The sequence below is a fragment of the Balaenoptera musculus genome, chromosome 17, assembly GCF_009873245.2.
Source record: "Balaenoptera musculus isolate JJ_BM4_2016_0621 chromosome 17, mBalMus1.pri.v3, whole genome shotgun sequence".
NCBI lineage: Eukaryota > Metazoa > Chordata > Mammalia > Artiodactyla > Balaenopteridae > Balaenoptera > Balaenoptera musculus.
The window spans coordinates 55,761,249-55,782,395 of record NC_045801.1 but is presented as its reverse complement, the minus strand read 5'-3'; positions in this window follow the sequence as shown (position 1 = coordinate 55,782,395).

Sequence of the window (21,147 nt, the reverse complement as noted above, 5' to 3'; positions counted from 1 at the left end):
ATAGCTGCTAGAAAATTACTCTTTTAAATGGCTATGTGAATATACTTCTACCAATATTTTCCTACATCTTTTCAGTGCTGACTTTGTTGTGCTTTTTCTAGGGGAATTGTTGTATAGAACATTAAAGAATCCTCATGTCAATAATAGAAGGATTTTGAATTGATATCTGGTTTGAAATTCTTACTCTGCCACAAACTAGTTGTATGATCTTGAGTAAATCACTCCTTTTTTTTCAGCCTCAGTTTCTTCATCCATAAAATACAGGCAATGATAACAACCTTCTTGAATTGTTGAAAAGAGTTAATGAGATAACTACATATGTAAAGTGCTTGGTGAAATTCTTGGAGCTAAGAATTATAGTTAAATTATTTTTCCCTTCCTTCATCAAATTTTTATTTAAATATATTACCTGAAAATATAAGCCCTATTTTGGCCTTTATGCATCTTATTACAAAGTTCTGCTTGATTACTAAATTTTCAGGAGAACAGCATTTTTAATGAACTCATAGCTTAAACTAAATATACACACACACACACATATATATAAATATATAAATATATATATATATATGAAGAATGCATTTTGATTTTCCTGACTTAAAAATCCACACACCTGGGATTGTAGTTTTTTTAAAACTTCCTTTTAATTACTCCCTTTGACCATAGAGCAATCATTGTATCTTGATAACATTTGTGTCTTACAAAGTATGTTTTTATGGTGCTATATCATACTAATCCTGAAGAAAAGCTATAGTTTTCCTATATATTGTTTTCATTGCAGATGTACTACTTTAGGGAAATATTTTAAAAGCTCGAGTTTCTACCTGTTAATGTAAAATGTTCCCAAGAAAAAGATAAAGGACAAAATTAAAAATTTCACATTTATACTGTAACCCTTGATTGTGTTTCCAGAAGTTGCCTGGTCTGAATGAAATTATTTGGTTTATAATGAGTTTTAGAAGAAAAGAAGAGAATGGAGGTATTGGAAAATGAAATATGTCTCTTAATTGAAAAGAGACTATGATTGTTTCTTTGCAATCTAAATCGAATTATTGTGACAGTGGTTTCAAGCAATTGGAAAGAAGAATTATTCTCTGGAAATAATGACTTCATTATATAACCTATAAAATATAAGTTAAAAAAAACCTTTAGTTGTCTTTCTGCTGAAATAAATGATTTAAAAATGAAAATATTTTTATTCTTGTTCTTCTGCAGAATTCATTTTCTTTCAAAATAATATATAAACATTAGAAGACAGGTGTCTGGTTCTGTACTGGAGCTTTCATTTGGGCCACCAGGAGATATAAACTACCTAGGCAAAGGAAGTGAAACACTATTTATATCATACATATATATTTGGGTAGGTAAATATTTATGATTTTAATTGATTTGCTTTCATAGAAGTTTCAAGCAATTCATTTTTAAATTTACTATTTGAGATGAATATAATTTAAATTTTCAGGAATATAATTTGCATTTTTATATTATACACACAAACACATACACAATCCCAGTACATGAAAAAAACACTACATTGGATGTAGTAGGATGCCCCAAATGTTGATGCTTATAAAAGAAGCATGATGAATTCATTTTCCTCACATCCTGAGAGAACGAATACTTTGAATTATTTTTTTTACCTTTTAGGGAAAATGATCTCCCCAAACTCCAATACTCACTAGATTTTTAATAATGTGAAATAGCACCCAATTTTCACCTCAAGAACAAATGCTAATTGTCCAAATCCAGATGTTAGAAATAATTACTAAAGCCTTCAATCATTTTCCTTTTCCCATTTATTGGTACATGGACCATGCAAATCATTATTCAGGCATAGCCCTTAAATGCTTGGAGTCTTGATTGGGTTCCCACATTTTGGAAACTGGGAAATTTGGTAAAACAATGTAATAATACTTATCTGCCTGTTTGCATGTCTATTCATTTATCTAGTTAATATCTATTCTTTGAATCTATCTGTCCATATCTCACCAACTTACCTACAGTACATGTACTATGTATATTATTCTTTCTTCTATTAAACAGGTACTAGTTTCTTCTGTATATATACTGTGTCAGTTACATTTCTTTTCTTTTCCATTTTTGTATAACATTCAATAGATTAACCTTCAGAATATAGGTGTTTGGGAACAAATACTCATAGAATCAGACTTGGAAAGTTGTAATTGTTTGAAAATTCCTTCTTGTTTTGAACTGAAACTTCTGTCCATTGTACTCACTTTTACTAACGAGCAGCATGCCTAATCTTTCCTGAAACCCTGATCTCATTTCATAGTCCTACTGTTTGTTTCTCCTTTCATCTTTAACTTAATCCTCTCCTACAGGGTTTCACACTCAGCTTTGGGGCTTTGTCTTAGATACATATCTCTAAACAAGAAATATTTATATGTTAAAATATCTGTATATACCTCCCCACTCTGGTAACTTTCTTTTTCTGTGTTCTGATTGTTGATCTTATTCTCCACAAATCTCAACTGCAGACAATTCTTAAAAGTGTCACCTATGTTCATACCAATGTGCAGAGTAAGGGTAACAAACATAATAAATCTGAGATTATAAACTAGTTTGATTAAAACAACCTCAAAGTCTAATTCTTAGTCCTTCTGTATGCTGCTGTCAAAGATAAATCTTCTGAAAATAAGACTTTCTCAAATCAATATCTCAAAGCTCTTCACTAATTCTACACCGTGTAGAGAATGAAGTACGAATGCTGTATCAAGGCACTGCAGACCATTTAATCCATCTTGCCAACTTTATCTACAACTATTCTCTCATCAGAAACTTTAGCAAAATAAATCTGCTCATTATTCTCTGATAGTCAGTGTAGAGAGGCCAGGTTGTCTGTATTTAATTCCTGCTCTACTACCTTCTTATGGTATAGCTTGGGTAAATTAATTAAGCTCTGTGCCTCACTAAAAAAGGACTAATAATAGTACCTATTTCATAGGGTTATTATGAGAAGTAAAATGTTCTTACATAAAATTCACAGAAAACCATACATGACACATGGAAAGGATTCAATATATGTCAGCAAAAAATGGCAGATTTGAGTTTATTTTCACATACCATTTCTTTTTCCTATAAAATCATTACTTTTTTCTCTATTTATTTAAGCCCTCCCTTCCTTCAAGACATATTTCAGATCAAATCTCCATTCTTCAGTGATGTCTACCCTTCTGAAGTTGCATGTTTCTTTTCTTTGTCATTGATACTGTGCTTATTAGTTAGACCAACCACATTATTTATTATTCAAGCTGGGACCCTTTTGATAGTGAAAATGAGTACCATTGATAATTACACTGCGACAACTGGTGTAAATTGGGACTGACCTGGGCAAAGAGACAGATGGTTACTTTATGAATAGTGCAGCCTTAAGTTATCAAATCTGTTATTATCAAATCAAAGCAAACTTTATCTTTATATGCAAATTGTTATGGAAAATCTCCCATCAATTTATGTGTCTCAGCTATTTCTGGCCATTTCCAGAGTACTGCATCTCACCTGTTCAGACACAAACACCTCAGTTTCTTCTGTTCGGTCTTCTTCATTTGATCCTGGGGCTTTCTTCTGCCTTCCTGACCACTGATCCTTACTAGATAGCCACTCCACCTGGTGCTCCTACATTGCCCAACCCCACTGACTCCCTATGTTACCCCTCCCGACCCTCATACTCACATTCTTCTCCAGGCTCTGGAGAGGAGGAACTGCTCCCACTTGTATCATTCCTTCTCACAATGCATGCACTAGGCCTTTCTTAATGATCCACTACACAACTGAGACCATGATAATTCTTGCTTAGGCTTTACTAATAGATCATGGATAAAAGAAAGGAGTAGAGAGGTTTAAGTTAGAGAATTCCTAACCATCACTGTTCAAACCTGTGTTCACACCTATGGTCACTTACAGGCTCATTCTTTGCCTTGCTTTTAGCCTGTCTCCTCTGACCAGGGACAGCTCAAGCCTCACCGTTAGAACCACTCCAGAATTCTCAGTCATCTTCATGCATCAAATGCCCATGCCCAGAAAGAGACAAGTATCCTTTATACCCAAGTTCCCTATCACCACCATTTCCCATCCCAGCTCTCTGGTTTAACCTCTTTTTGGATGACTGACAATAGGAAAACTCCTCCTTTCTGGGGAAACCATCCCAGTACTCAAGGATGTGGTCTGGTTCTATTCTCTTGTTAAAATAATTCTAATAGCCTGACATTGGTATATTTCCCTAAAACTGGGATATTTAGCTTTATTCACTATTACCTGTTGTATAGTATCTGCTACTTTATTTTGTTATTTGCCTTTTCATAAATATGTTCTGTATCCTCAACTTGATTGTTTGTTCCTTGAGAGCAGGTATTTCTTTTGCCTAGCAAAGTTCCTGACACAGAGATGGTATTCAATGACAGTTTGTGGTTGATGAGTGTGGGGTGATACAGTAACACAAAACACTCCTAATTTATGAAATACCCGTTCCTTCTTCAAATATTGTTTTCTCCTTGTAAGACATAGTTTATGTGTAGAACAACGTTCCATGAATCTCTGGGTTCTCTTGGCACGGCCATGTTGCCTCCTGGTCTACTCAAAGCATTTTCCTTCTGGTGTGTGCTGCTTACATTGTGACATACCTTCCCTTCTGGCACAAGTTAATCTTGTATTCTTGGTATCAAGCACAGGTCGGCTCAAACATTGGTGAAAGAAAGATTTGTTTAGGAAGTGAAATCCACAAGAGATGTGTCACAAAATCACCAATAGTAATGCTGGGCTCATGGGGATTTGTGTTAAGAAATTTCCCCACCAGCTTTATCTTTTTCTGAACCGATCTGTCAGTAGAACTTCAGTGGCCTGCTCTGGCAATTCTTCAATTTGTTTAACACAGAAATATTCCTCTCAAGTATAAATTTTCCTCTTTTCAACTCTAATAGTTTTCACATAATAATATAGCTTTGTCAACCAACACTTTCTATGTGTGTTCCATTGGATATCAAACATGACACAAAACAAGGAAGGTCTTACTCTTTTATCAGTGCAATGTTTTTTTCTATCATTCGAGCTGACCTGGTGTCAACAGCTATTTCACCAGACACCATCATCTGTACTCACAGTTAACCACAGAGATGTATACTCAGATTTTGACCTTTGTTCTACACACTGAGGACAAGAAGAAGAAACAAAACTGGTTTATCTGAATAAATAAATTCTACCATTTACTATAATTCAGTTTTTAGGTGGTTTTTAAGAATTACATACTCATTTTAGCCAAATAAATTGAAATCTTCCAAATAATGGCAGATATATTATTTTTATTATTTCATTGATTGCTATATAATTTAATGCTTTGCATCTTTGCTGGGCATTATAGTGTCTACTTGGCTTGTGAAACAAATAATGAAATCACAACTTAGTCTTTGGTAGTAGGTTAATGATATTAATAATCTTATACTTTATGCAGTGTGCAATAAACTCAAGGAAATTATATTGGCAAATATGGAATTTGGTCTGAGAAACTTTTAACTTAGTATTTGTTGGAGATCATTGAGGGGGACAAATAAATACTACCTCTCTTCCCCAAGGAGTAAGGCCGATGGAAGTCCAAATATGATCTCTATTCCACACAAAGCTAATATTTCAGAATGTAGCCTACATTTGTATACACATGTGTTTCTTAATACTGAATTCTGGAATTAGACCAATTTCCTCCCAAAGTCATAACTGTATGGATTAAGGCAACCTTCTGCATGGACACCACAAACCAAAGGGCTGGAATCTGTGGCTGGAGCTGAACAGACTGCCCACTCACTGTGGACAGGGCCTTCCTAAGAGAACGGACAGCCTAGAGGAAAGGGTTTTCATACCCACTTTCTCCTTCTGGACTCACCAGTCACCTACAGGCATTTAGGGGATCGTGAATGAGGGGGTGGAGAGAGGCCAGGAGTATTTTACTAATGAGGTTCCCTCTGCATCAAAGGAAATATCGGGATGGCCAATAAGCATCTCTCACCACTAACATCTCCTGGGTTTTTGCACCTTAATCCATTGGGCTTAACTATTAAATCTTTGGTCAACCAAAGTTATAGCCATGCCTCTGGGAAAGGGGAGTAGGGGTCTCTCAGGATGACCCTTCCCCTGAGGCTGCTCTGCAAATACCAGTCACTGCTCCATTGAGTACCTACTAGGACCACTAGTAGGCAGTATAGATTTTACACCCAAAAGGCTCTAAAATAGGTCATAACAATAAAAAATTAAATTAACTCCTCTAAGGCCACTCTGTATTCAAGGCTGAAGTTCACTTACATGTTACTTCACCTCCCAAATGTATACAACCACGAATCCAGAAGGGCCTATCAGAGGTTCTTCAAAGAGAACAAGTGACAAGTCATAAAATACAATCCTCTTTTTATTATCAAATTCCCAGGGAGAAATGAAACTTGTAAACTTAATTCCCCTTCCAAGCTGTATCCATTAAATTCTAGTAGGAAGCAGATGGCACGCTCAAACTGGGCAATAGAGAAGAGTTTAATAAAAGAACTATTTACACCAGTGGAGACAGGGTATAGGGAAACAAAGAAGGATGGACAATATTCTGGGGTTATCAAGAGGGAGTACTTGACACCACCCTGGGCCTGAAGGGGCACAAGTAGGGAGAGATCCTCAAATTCTAGAGAAAGTAATTGTATGGAGAGGGCTACCTTAAATAGAGGGAGGAAAGTTAACTCGTGGTGATCTGGGAAGGAACAAAGGGAATAAACACCCTGACCTAGTTTTCCTCTTATCCTACTGGTGCTTTCCAATGGTTGAGTTCAGTGGGGAGTCAGAGGGCCAGGTGCCTGCACAGCCTCTGGGGCACAAAGTGTACAGAGTGATCTGGAGGAGCAAGCAGTAAAGAACCAGCTCGTAAATTCAAGTTTAAGAAAAAGCGCTAAGGAAATAAAGTCCAAAATCTAATTCTGTTGCCCTTGTGTTGTAAAATGCCAAAGAAATTGAAGTGCAAAATCCATTCTGTTTAACTTAATATTCTGCTCAGTCTCAGCTAGAGTCATTTCGCAGTGCTTGGCAGAGTTGGGTTTCTTTGAAAAGCTGCAGGCTGAGCTGTCTCCTTCTGCAATGGGTGTAGATCCTTCAGGGCCTCAGAAGTTGTATTTGCTTAATGCCAAATGTTTGTTTTGTGAGCTACACTTTTAAAGAGACCAAATGATAACTAGACACATCAGACAGTATCAGCTATAGGCACACACAGTAAATTTTGAAATGAGCCAATCCCTAGTCCCTAGAAAAGTTATACAAGACAAAATAATATTTCCAGAATCCAGAACCCAGGATTTCATCTACCCAAATATTATTTGTCAAAGACCACAGTATAGACTCAAAGATATCTAAGTGAAGACAGAGAAAATATTCTTTTTTTTTTCATTTTTGTTAATGTATTTATTTTAAACTTCATTCTTTGGAAAATCTCTGAACATTAAAATATCTAAATTTTGAAGCCTTCCCAGAAGACAAAACTGGATCTAGTGTTGGGAGTATGAAAAAGAAGGATTTTGACTTAAAAAAAAAAAAGTTAGAGATCTTTATCAATTAAGAAATAAGAGATGACCTAAGAAGGATTCCACATTGGTAGATGTTCCAAATGATAATTCTAAGATTTCTTCCAATTAGAACATTTTCTAATGTTATGATTCTTTCCTGGTTTGTTTGATCACTATTTTCTCTGAACTCCTACAGATTTTATGTACCCAAAACATAAATTAACCTTATGTTTCTCAACTGCCTATCAGAGAAAATATTCTTGATCTAGATTTGCTGTAATGCCAGTCTATGTCAGTTGGTCCAGAATTCATAAACTCAGATGGGAGAAGTCAGTAAAAGCTTAATTTTTCCTTTAGGCATATATGGGGAGATATCCACCTCTGTGTGCCATGTCTTCCAGATCTTGCATTCGAGATCTGGCTGCTGTTTTTCAACGTTTAGAAATTTTTAAAGGTGGAAGTTTCAGACAGAAAATCTTATTTGAGGAGCCCCTCTTTTCCATCCCATAGTCAAAGCCTCTTATTTTTGCATTTCTTCTTTGTACTGTTTATCTGTGCCTGACATTGAAAATCTAAACCTAGAAACTTACTAGTGTAGTGTGGCACAGGCAAAACTCAGGTATAGCATGAGATAAATCCTTTCAGCATAATAGAAGCAAATTTCTGTCTTCTGTCTTATTTTAGGGCCTCTGTATAAAAAGACTGCTTCCTACAGTTGAACTTTTTCTCAGCCACACATGCCTAGGAAGCTACACCTGTGTGCTCCAAGGTCTTGCAGCAGGATCCCTCCTCCAGAACTTGCCAAGTCAGCTATAAATCAATCTTTAGATGAAGCCCACAACCCCACATTCCTTATGGCTATCATCCTGTTCGTTAGTCCTAATGCATGTAGCACTGCCCCCCAAAGAAAGAGCCACTGTAAGCTCTGATCACCAACAAGTGAAAAAATACCATGGGGCTTAAGGCTTAAAGTCTTTCAGTCCAGGGCAGAAAAAAACAAACAGACAAACAAAAAACAATTGGATAATTGTACATTTCAAGATAGTCTGATAATATTTCTACACGTGGTCAAAGTTAAAAAACTGAAGGCATGGATCATAGCTACCCCAGAAACCTCAGTCACTCCTGGTATATGTCAGTCCCCAAATATTAATTATCCTTTCTGTTACAAAGACCCTGACCCCGTGTACCAGATATTTCCTCCCTTAAAAATAAACACTGGCCTCCTTACCCACCATAGTGTAAATCTTATGTCCTGACCTGGAACAATAAAGAGTATAATCTTTTGTGGCGAGTTTGGTTCCCAAGAAAAGGAGAGAGGAAGGTGCCAGATAACACATGTTCAGTTTCTCCTTATGTGGCGACCAGGAAAATGCAGTGCTTACATTTTCGGCAGCAGGGAGCATAACTGTCTGACTGCCCCAATTTCTGCCCTTTCTGGAGCCAACTCTGCAATTGCTCTGAAGCACCTAGGGCTGCTCCCACACTGTGACTGAGCAAGGCTCAGGGACTGATGCCACTCATTCCTCAGACTTCTTTAGTGGGCAACCTACATGTGAGGGCCCCATTGACCTTGCCAAACCTCTCAGAATGACACCTCAGTCTGAGACTTTTACTGATTCTCCTTAGCAGGTATCAGACCGGCATCGCATTATGAAGGCTCTCTCCTGCCTTCCCTGGCCCCCTTCCCTTCATCCTTCTTGGGCATTTCCCTCAATAAACATCTTGTGTGTCTAATCCCATCTTGCATCAGCTTTACAGAGGACTTGAGCTGGCATACCTTCCAAACTCAACGATTTGTTAGGTAATTCTGCCCATCTCCCCTAGACTGAGTGAGGGGGAGGAGAGAGATAAGAGTGTGAAGCTAAAAAATTATCTCTTTACATGGAATATGACATCAGGATTGGGAAATAAATAAGCTGCACACTCTCTGGCTTCATTACAAGAAGTTAAGGAAGCTAGAGTATATCCCATCTTTTGTCTGTTTAAAGTGTGGCTACATCCAAATATGTCTTAATGAAGTTGCCAGGAACAGAATATTAAACAGGCCCTTTATATGGCCTCATATGGCTTTTCATTGTGGTGAGAAAATATAGCTGATTGATTTAACTAGTTGAATAAAAATTAAATGTCATGTATTTAGTTTTTAAATTTCAAATTTCAAGTAATTGCTGTTGTGTCTTATAAATACTGTGACCTCTTGATTCTTTTTAGTGCATTTCAGTTTGGTTAAAATTGTCAGCATCCATTCAGTTGCTCAGCCTAGAAATTTTGATTCAGCTCTTTCTTTATGATCCATAGTTAATCAATCATCAAGGGCTTTAGAATGTACTCTTCAGTGATATCCGGAATCTATTTCATCCTTTCTGATAATGTTCTTGTCATCAAATTTGACCCGTTTAAATAGCCTTGTTATTATCTCTCTTCAGTCTCTTCATTATTCCAATTGATTTTTTTTCTAATCTATAAACCAAACTATATTACATTCCTGCTTAGAAATTACTTTCCATTACCAGTAAGATGAGGTTAAAACTTCTTATCATGATGCAAAATGTTCTTGATAATCTGAACCCAGCTTCTCTTTTGAGAATCATGCCGGTGAAACTTCCCTTCTTCATGTCCCGTATTCTAGTCACACAACATTATTGGATGCTCCTTATATTTATTTGTTAGCTGTTTCACTTTTTTTGTGTGTGATTGTGAATGTTTTTCTTTAGGCCTTGAGTGTTATTTCTTCTTCCCACTTTCCTTTATCTAATGACTTCCTCCACGTTTTTTGAAGCCTGACTTAAAATCACCTCTTCTAAAAAGACCTCGAAGGTGTCCCAGGCAGAAGTAATCATCTCTAATATTTGCTCTTAAGATGTTGTATATATAGATCTACCATGGCACTTTTCAATCATGTTTTAATTTTTTTCCCCATGTGTCTTTGTCCTTTTTGATTGTAAACTCCAATGAGGCTAGGCAATTCTGGTTGGCATATAATAAATATTGCTGAATTTAGTAAAAATTTCAAGATATCATAGAAAAGGGGTCTAGGAATAATCAACATTAAAATGTATTTCTCCTTTAATATATTTATTTCTGTTCAATAAATAGTAAAATTTCTAGACATAAATTAAAGTAGCAGAACCTTGCTACAACTTACTTTTCCATATCATGAAATTTTTAAGATTTTGGTTTTCATCAAAAGGGCTGTATGTAATACTCAGAATTACTTAAATTATATTATTGCACCCAAGTGTCTCTTACATCTTTTAGCTCCAAAGAAAAGTTTTAGCTTAGGGTATAGTGAAATCATACGTCGAAAACTGATTGAATATTATATATATATATTATTTCTTCTTGCTGTCTTTTTTGTTTTATTATCAACAATCAGCAGCAAAAATAACCATAACTTACTTAGCAAAAAGAACCTAAATGTAGCAAATACTAAAAATGTATATGAAACTGATAAATCAGACATATATAATACAAGCAACATTTATGAAACATTCATACTGTGTACAGATTCATTTTAGCAACCTCTTAGTTGTTCTTACTGAACAAAGGGAGAAGATGTATGACCTTTTTGGTTCTCAGTTTCCTTAGTTGTAAAATAAAGGGGTTGGTCTAGACTCATTCATTTATTCAGAATGCTTATGTGCCAGATGCTAGTGTTGGAAATATTAATACAAAGGTGAACAAGATAGATAGAGCTCCTGTCTTCTACTGATTTAAAAGACTTAGGTGAATTTAAAATTCTTTTTTCTTTAGAATTTCATAAACATGACATTATGGTATAAATTAGCTGAGATGGATAATGAAATATTCATATTTTCTTTTTTATTCAGAACCATATTTTACTGATGTTTATATGATTAAAAATTCTCATTGGAAGACAAGTTTTAATGGTTGAATTGTGATAAACATATTGTCACTATTTTGAATAGTAATTGGCCCTTGACTTTTTTTTTGGCCCTTGACTTTAAACAACAGAAAATTGGTTGATGTATTGACCACACATAGACTAGGGTTTAGTCCGACATATGCATTTTAATTCCCAGAGTCCCTTATAGAGAGTTCACTTTGCACACCGACTTTTATTCAATTCTAGATTGGCATTATTGTCTATGGCTTTGCATATGACTTAGTAATGGGGACTGGACATTTTTCTATTGCTTTAAATGTTGTACAGAGGGGACAACTGATTCAAAAATATGAATTATTTAGCCCATTTTTAAAATGGACAATGGATGATGAATAAGGAGGACAAAAAATAAGCAAATATTCACTGTTTTAGTAAATCTGTCCCATGGAAGTTTTAAGAATTACCCAGAATGACATAAAGACACTAAGAGGAAGATAATGATTTTTGAAGCCATATTATAAATGATTTTCATTTCAATTGCTAATTATGTATTTGTTAATACCATGAGAGATGTCTTCACTATCACACTCTGATCATATCCAAAGGACTAGTCTTTAGAATCAGAAAACCTTCCACTGTACTTTTAAAAATATGATCCCAATATGTTGCAGCCATATTATATTCCTCCTAAGTGAAACAACTCAAAGATAAAGCAGGGACCTTTCAGCTCACTTTTCCATTTAAAGATTGGAAAACTGTAATATTCCTTAGTGTAACAGAAATGATATTTTCATATTATTAAACCAAAATGGATTTTTTCCCTGTAGTTTTATGGCTCTCATATGAAGAGCCATGCCTGGCTATTCAGATTATGCTACTATTCTTTAGTGTAGAGAAGATACTCTTCTATTATTGAGGCTGGGAACTGGGGGTTAATGGCTCCTGGGAAGGAATTAGATATAATGGAAGAGAAGTCTTTGCCAGGGAGAAAACAGAAATGGGATACTCTCCTTTTCTGAACATGTGAATTTAGGGAAGGAAAAGAAAGAAAGAGATGTGGTAAGGAGGTCCGATTTTCAAGCCCTCATTTTTCTCCTCTTGGGAATAGAACCCAGTGTGTGTGGTAGAAGCATCCATGCATGTGTGGAAGAATCTGAGTACATCAGAAAGTCAAGTAGACACAAGCTCAGGGGAGATTGCAAAATTCAGAGAGAATCTTATATTTGACCCTATTAAATATGGCAAGGGTGAAAGCACAAGTATGGTAAAGGGAGTTGGCTAGTGGATGACACAAGGCAGCATTCTTGACTTCACAGGTATGAACGGGTATGTGAGGGGATTAAGAAATTTCCTTATCCTCTGGTGGGGAGATGTGGAGGGACCAATACTGTCAATGGTCCATCAGAGGCCCAAAGTTGAGACAAAGAGGTCTCTGTGTGAGGGACCTCATGACCAAAGTCACAGATCTAAGACCACAAACTCCCATGGTGGATGTCATCATGATGCTTCAATAGAAACGTCACACAATAGCAGGCATCAGTTCAAGAATTAGATCAGACCAGTCACATCACAGCAGAAACTAGAAAGGATCCAGAGGACACTGCAGAGATGCAAAATCACTTTCACCATAATGCCATGAGGCCCTAGTAATCCCACACATTATATAGGAGTGGATCCAGGAGAGGGAGAATATTCCAGTAACTACTGCTACATAATAAACCAAACAATGGTGTAAAACAACCTTTTTATTATGCTCATGGATTTTGTAATCAGGAATTTGGACAAAGCATAGTAAGGATAATTTTTTTCCACCACATAATGTATGAATCTAGGAACACTCACTGGCTGAGAGTGACTCGATGCCTGGGGCTGGAATCATCGGGAGGTGTCTTCACTCACATGTCTGGAGGCTGATGTTGGCTGTTGGTTAAGACCTTGCTGGGGCAGCCAACCAGAGCACTTCCACATGGTCCCTACACGTGGTCTGGTTTTCAAAATATGGAAGCCTCAGAGTAGTTGGACTCCTTACCTGGTAGCTTAGGGTTCTAAAAGCGAGTGTCCCAGTGGACAAGATGGCAGCTACATCGCTTTTAATGAGCTAGCTTTGGATGTCACATAGCATCACTTTGGCCATACTCTCTTGTTTGGAGCAATCACAAGCTTACTTAGATTTGAGGGGAAGGAACTTTGACCCCATTTCTTCTTTCTTTCTTTTTTTTTTTTTTTTTTACTTTTTAAATCATGTTTTAATTTATATTTATGGCTTGTTACATTTAATTGGGAAATATTTGAATTATACAAAATAATATATTTAATGTATATATAAAGTAAATTACGTATTTGTCACTTAGATGTGTAAAGTAACTTAAATATATAAAGTTACACATAATCAGTATGTATAATAATAATATAAACACTGTAAGTACAATATCTAACTTTAAGGGTTTTTTTCTCAGGTCTTATTCTTTTGTTTAGAACATATTACCCTGTTTTTTCGTTTTGCTTGACTCTCTGTGTTGGATTCTATGCATTAGGTAAAACGCCACCTCTCCCAGTCTTGAAGGAGTGGCCTTGAGTAGGAGATCAATCTTATTGTTTAATCCTGCTCTAGCTCTCTGTTGTCTCTCAAACATCTGTGATTGTTCAAGCAGCCTATTTTATTTTTCATGGCTCCCAGTAGTTGAGGGTGTGCTAAGACCTGTCAGTGTTGCAAAGGGGAGGATCTCAGTCAGTACCTAGATTCAGGTTGTTTGGAAGCCAGACCCGCAGGCAGCAGCTTTTAAGGTATGCTAATATATACAGTCCTATGGGACCACACGCGTAAGCCCCACTGGCCACCAGTGGCAGGCAATGTAGAGGTGTCCCCGGCGGCAGCCACAAAAGCTGGGGCACCAGACATGTGTGAAAGCTCCTCTCTGGGAGATACTGGCACTCTGGAGCATGGAAGAAGGGAGAGAGAGCACAAAGATGGCACCCACCAGTCTCTGTCACCAGACCATGATCCCCAAATCAGATGCCTGCTCCTCAGGATGACACCCCAAAGCAAGCAAATGAGCTTCTCCCACACAAAGTCTGGGCACATCATGATCAGCCACTTATTCACTTGGGCCCTGGGATGTGTGAGTCCAAGCACGGGGGCCATTTCTGAGCCATTTCTCAGATTACTATAGTTTTGTGGGTCTCATGGACATGAACCCCCATGGTTTTCAAAGCTAGATGCTTTGGAAGCTTGTTTCTTGGGTACAGGTCTTAAAAGGACTATGAGTCCCTTTAAGCCATGCAGGGCATGGGGGTTATGGTGGATTGTATCCCAGCTTCTCCTACCCACTTTGATGTGGGTCTTCTGTCTTTCAACCAGTGCCATCTCTCACTCAGCCTTTTTCTATGTTTTTTCAGAGGAAGCTGTCCCATATGTAGCTGTAGACTGGGTGTGTTCATGGGAGGAGGGGAGTTCAGGATCCTCTTCTGTTGCCATCTTGAACTGGAACTTTAGACCCTTTTCCTTCCTTACTCCTTCCCTCCCTCCCCTTTTCTCTCTCCCTCTCTCTCCCTTTCTTTCTTTAATTTTTTTTAACAGTTTGAAGTGTAGTTGATTTACAATGTTGTATTAGTTTCTGGTGTACAGCAAAGTGTTTCAGTTATACATATATATTCTTTTTCATATTCTTTTATATTATGGTTTATTACAGGATAGTGAATATAGTTCCCTGTGCTATACAATAGGTCCTTGTTGTTTATCTATTTTATATGTAGTAGTATGTATCTGTGTGTATCTGTGTCCCACACTCCTAATTTATCCCTCCTCCCACTTCCCCTTTGGTAACCATAAGTTTGTTTCCTAGATCTGTGAGTGTGTTTCTGTTTTGTAAATAAGTTCATTTGTATCATATTTTAGATGCCACAAATAAATGATACCACGTGGCATTTATCTTTCTCTTTCTGACTTATTTCACTTAGTATGATAATCTCTAGGTCCATCCATGTTGCTGCAAATGGCGTTATTTCATTTTTTTTATGGCTGAGTAGTATTCCACTGTGTGTGTGTGTGTGTGTGTGTGTGTGTGTGTGTGTGTGTGTGTGTATACACACTACATCTTTATCTGTTCATCTATCGATGGACATTTAGGTTGCTTCCATGTCTTGACTATTGTAAATAGTGCTGCTTTGAACATTGGGGTACATGTATCTTTTCAAATGATAGTTTTGTCTGGATATATGACGAGGAATGGGATTACAGGATCATATGACAACTCTATTTTTGATTTTTTGAGGAACCTCCATTGTGTTTTCCATAGTAGCTGCACCAATTTACATTCCCACCAACAGTGTAAAATGGTTCCCTTTTCTCCACACCCTCTCCAGCATTGTTGTTTGTAGACTTCTTAATGACAGCCATTCTTTCTGGTGTGAGGTGGAACCTCATTGTAGTTTTGATTTGCATTTTGCTAATAATTAGCAATGTTGAACACCTTTTCATGTGCCTATTGGTCATCTGTATGTCTTCTTTGGAGAAATTAGATCCCATTTCTTGTTGGAAGGTGGCAAGGTCACATTGTAGAAGAGAAAGTGGGATGGGAGATATTGTTCTGGTAGTCTTTGGAAAGTACAGGGAGAATCCCTGAACCGTATTTACTTGAAAGAGAGTGTTGTACACTAAAAGGAGACTAGTTAAACTCTAAATGACTGAGATGATATTAATTGGTATAAATTTCCCTGTTACCCAGTGGAATGTGGTTCACTGAAAAGATTAGATATGTTTTCTTTTTCACATATTGTAGTAATAGATGTTTATTTTGTAATCCCACTATGTTAGCCTAATTGACTTGGGTTTAATTTTGAAACCACTATATTCTCTATGACATTTTGATAGCTAGTCTATGCTATCTCCAGTGCCTAATATCAATTTCAACTGTCCATGAACAAACATTTCTCTCTTGAGCTATAGTTAGTCTTTTGAATACCTCCAAATGATGATTGCCTATTTCTTGGGGTGCTCAAAAGTTTTTCACCTTAAATAACAGTCTATGATGTCTTGGAGACTACACGTCTCTTCCAACTGTCAGCAAATTCTTCAGATTAAACAGCCTTTTATTCACTTTCAAAAATGATTTCTTTCCTTCTTAGTCCTCAAGTGATTTTTCCTCACGTCCCTTTTGCCCCCAGTCCCAGGTGAATTTTGCATATGCTATCTTGTCTATTTACTAAATTAGACTTTCTAATTGTCCCCCAATTTGTTGAAAAAATATATCCAGTCATGGCAACAGAAACACACAGAAGTATAAACTATTTATTATGTTTGGGAAAATATATAGCTATTACAGAGTGACTAAAATGGGGCATTCTGCAAAGAAATTTTCCTTTGTAAGAGTTTGGGATGGAGTGGGGAGTCAAGTACTCAAATGGGAATCTACCCATGATGCAGTTCTCTGAAAGTTAGAGATGATTCCTGTAACTGAAACCCTAAGAATGGTAAGAGTGCCAGAGTGCCAGTGCCTGAGGAAAGAGCTAGTGCCTCCTCAGGCCAGAGAGGAAGGAAAGCTGAGAAGCTGCCTGCCCCCTAGTCATTTTGCCTGAGCTGAGAGACATTCCAAACATAGGCAATTTTATTTTATTTTATTTTTTTAACATCTTTATTGGAGTACAATTGCTTTACAATGGTGTGCTAGTTTCTGCTTTATAACAAAGTGAATCAGCTATACATATATATATATATATATATATATATATATATAATCTCCCCATATCTCCTCCCTCTTGTGTCTCCCTCCCACCCTCCCTATCCCACCCCTCTAGGTGGTCACAAAGCACTGAGCTGATCTCCCTGTGCTATGTGGCTGCTTCCCACTAGCTATCTATTTTACATTTGGTAGTATATATAAGTCCATACCACTCTCTCACTTCATCCCAGCTTACACTTCCCACTCCCCCTGTCCTCAAGTCCATTCTCTACATTTGCGTCTTTATTCCTGTCCTGCCCCTAGGTTCTTCAGAATCATTTTTTTTTTACATTCCATATATATGTGTTAGCATATGGTATTTGTTTTTCTCTTTCTGACTTACTTCACCCAGTATGACAGACTCTAGATCCATCCACCTCACTACAAATAACTCAATTTCATTTCTTTTTATGGCTGAGTAGTATTCCATTGTATATATGTACCACATCTTCTTTAGCCATTCATCTGTCGATGGACACTTAGGTTGCTTCCATGTCCTGGCTATTGTAAACAGAGCTGCAATGAACGTTGTGATACATGACTTGAATTATGAATTATGGTTTTCTCAGGGTATATGCCCAGTAGTGGGATTGCTGAGTCATATGGTAGTTCTACTGTTAGTTTTTTAAGGAAGCTCCATACTGTTCTCCATAGTGGCTGTATCAGTTTACATTCCCACCAACAGTGCAAGAGGGTTCCCTTTTCTCCACACCCTCTCCAACATTTATTGTTTGCAGATTTTTTGATGATGGCCATTCTGACGGATGTGAGGTGATACCTCATTGTAGTTTTGATTTGCATTTCTCTAATGATAAGTGATGTTGAGCATCCTTTCATGTGTTTGTTGGCAATCTGTATATCTTCTTTGGAGAAATGTCTGTTTAGGTCTTCTGCCCATTTTTGGATTGGGTTGTTTGTTGTTTGATATTGAGCTGCATGAGCTGCTTGTAAATTTTAGCCTTCTGTGAATTCCTACCCTCCTCTAGAAATTGTAATAATAAACAAAACACACAGGACATGTTCTATTTAAATATATTTACCACAAGATTATAGGAATAGTCATTCACATTAAAATTTAAAATAGCAAACATTAGGTCAGAAAATGACATGCAGATTCTAAGCCAATTGCTTAGCTATTTAAAATTGCCCATAGACAGTTCACGGAAGGCTATCTTGACATGCTGCTACAATTCTCTATTATGTTTATTGTATGCTATCACATATAACATTCTGTTCTATGAGGATGTAGTTGAAAGGGCTTTAGACAGAAGACTGTGTTTTGGTCATAATTTTGCTGTTAAATAAGTATTTCTCCTTTTGTGGGTTGTTATGTTCCTCATGTTAAATAATTAAACAATGTGTTAGATAAAATAATTTCAAAGTTTCTGTCCAGTGTTGTCAATCTATTCATTTCTTTTATTTTAAGGAGGTGATGAAGAATAAAAAAGAATCTATAGTTTAATTTTGCAAAAAATGATTCTCCTGAATCACATATGTTGGTCACATACTGACATTTATGAAGGAATTATGTTAAAGAGATTTTGACTATTTCTTATCTGTGTAACTTTAAATGGATTTTGTAGAATCTTGATGAAATTACTGAGGTATTTTCATTATAAAGGTGGAAACATTTCTGTACAATAACATAGCACTTCAAATAAATTTAGAAATACCGCAAATGAATAAATGTAAAATTAAATTATCCTTGAACTTCAGGCATATGACATCATTTAATTTTGTCATACGATAGAAATGCCTCATTTCTATTCATGTAGGAGAATAGAAAAATAAACTAGTGGAGACAGTAGAATATTTTGGAGAGAAAATAGTCAATTTAACTGCAAATAACTAAGAAAGATTATTGATAGGTGTGAAAAAGAAAAGAAATATTTACCTCAGTTTGATGATTATTGTGGAAGGTAATATATTTGTTTTAGGAAAAGGTGTCTAAATAACTTTTTTTCAGATTGAAAGTGTATTACCTTTAATTGTGACTTAAATGTTTTGTGATATTTGATTACATTTGAGATTTTACTTAATATGAAATTACATAAACCAATAGCTGAGCATAATGAAAGCACATTATCTTTGAAACCACTAAAACATTAATTGTTTTTACAGGGTGAAGACTAGAAGTAGATTTGCAATATTTTCCTTTGGCAGAACAGAATTCCATTAGAGGTAGTTTTTTTTTTTAACTAGAGATTATTTATCCCCAAACTATATTGTATGTAGAACTGTAATTTATGATAGATTTAAAAATTGATTAGAATGATGCTTGTGGGCCCAATTCCCTTGGCCATTTAGTTCTCTTCCTTTTTTCACTCAGATAGACTCCTTACATACCCCAGAACCCTGGGCTACAGGAAAGCAGTTTGAAAAATCAATACCTTATTGTATAAAGTAATTCTATACTAGTACATAAATGACAACACTAACTTGTTACAACATGACCAATATTTAAGAATGATAGACATTATTATTGAAATTTCTTCTTTTATATATGTAAAATTCAAATGATTGTTGCCTTATTAATAGATATTAAATCTTTATGTCTCAAAGAGATTGGCATGTGAAAGAAAGGTAGTCAAGTTTAAAACGGTGTTCCAGATCACCTGGGAATAATTAAATGAACTAGGGAGTTTATATGTAAGAAATCAATGGGTACCCTCAAACAAATGAAGTAAAGTATTGCTTGTAAGTTTGTTCAAATTGCTACATTAGAATCCTGGCTAGAGTCAGATGTTTGTGAAAAACAGTACTATTGATTTATGAAATAGTAGGAAACATACTTTGTTTTGTGTTATATTTATTGAATCTTTTCACTTTTGAAAGATTTAAAATGACTGGAATGTCAGATCTAGATGGTTCTCTGGATGTTAATGAACTGTTCACATTTACTCAGATGAGGTTAGCAGTGGCTGGAAATCTCTCCAACACATTTTATGGCATTTATGTAGTAATGTGCTTGTCTTTCTAGAATATTTGCCACTGAGCATCTTCCTGGGAAGCAGTCGATAAATATTTGACTGACAGGACACAGAGCTACTAAGCTAACAGATGTTTTTGTTGGCAGTCTCAATATAGCAAAAGCAGAGTTACTTGTCATTGTTTATGGGCTATCCTATCTTCCTCAATTTTCTGTCACCCTTAGTCATAAGCACTGTACCATTTCCTCTGAGTATGTAATCTCAGATTCACCTCACCTTTTTCTCATCTCATATTTCAGTCATCAGCAAATCAAGAATAGTTACTGTTTCCCTACTCCACAAAACCATAACCATATTTTTGAACCAAAACCTCCATTCCTTTGAATCTGAACTGGATATACATGTGGGAAACTGGGCAAAAGCCTGTTGATTTTCAGATTAGCTTCTGTTTTTCTAGAAAGGGAGAAGCAGCATCACCAGCTAACTGTAACAATAATCTTGCCCTTGGTAATGACATCACACTGGACATCACTAATTCTTGAAAACCTTCAAGGTAGTTTCATGTTATAGAAATTACCCAAGCCCCTGAGAAGTTCTCATGTAGACACTTCTATTTGTGAGCCAATGGTATAATCACATCATACCAGGAACTGCTAGAGAAAAATCAAGCATGGTCTCTCACTTTAGGGATTTATAGATAGTTGGGGAGGCAGTGCTGTGCTGTGGTTAAGAACATAGATTCTAGAGCCAGACTGCCTGAGTTCAAGTCTCTCTTCTGTCACTGTGCAACTTTGGGCAAGTTACTTAACTTTTCTACCCCTTGATTTCTGTATGTCTTAAATGAGGATTATGAAAATCACAACCTCATAGAGTTGTGAGAATTAAATGAGCTAATATAGGTAAAAGACTTTGTGTCTGGTATATAGTAAGCTCTCTGTGCTTGCTATTATCATTAGTTGGCAGGGCACTTTGTTTCCTCATTTCTTACTTCTCCATTTTGGACTTATTGAATTGAACTCCAAGAATAATACTGCGGAAAATACCTCTCCTAGTATTTATTTGCACCAATTGATATGCTTGTGTGTGTGTGTGTGTGTGTGTGTGTGTATGTG